The sequence below is a fragment of the Carlito syrichta genome, unplaced genomic scaffold (assembly GCF_000164805.1).
Source record: "Carlito syrichta isolate Samal-C Ts95f unplaced genomic scaffold, Tarsius_syrichta-2.0.1 Scaffold309092, whole genome shotgun sequence".
In the NCBI taxonomy this organism is placed as follows: domain Eukaryota; kingdom Metazoa; phylum Chordata; class Mammalia; order Primates; family Tarsiidae; genus Carlito; species Carlito syrichta.
In genome coordinates, this window is record NW_007253188.1 from 114,975 (window position 1) to 115,400 (window position 426).

Consider the following 426-nt stretch of genomic DNA (forward strand, 5'->3'; position numbering starts at 1 on the left):
GTCTCGCTGCCCAGGCGGGTCTCGAACCCGCGGGCTCAGGCAATTCACTCACCTCAGCCTCCCAAAGGCACGGGATTACAGGCTGAGCAACCGAGCCCGGCTTGGTGTGCTGTTTTGTATGCTGTTTCCTCAACGAGGCTTCCCTGACTTCTCAGTGAAAAGTGGGTCCCCAAAGTCACTTTCCCATCACCCAGTTTTCTTTTAACAGGGCCTGAAATAATCTTGGTTACTCAACTATTTCATGCAACCAATATTTGCTGTGCACCTACTATGTGCTATGTATTGGTTGTAGTTGCCATCCAATTGGACTTTTCATAAAGACCGGGTCTCTGCCTGTGTCGTTCACCTGTCTTCTTCACCCACGCCTCCCCAGCACTGTGACAGGCACGCGATAAGGGCTTCGCTGGGTCCCTGAGCTGCGCTGCG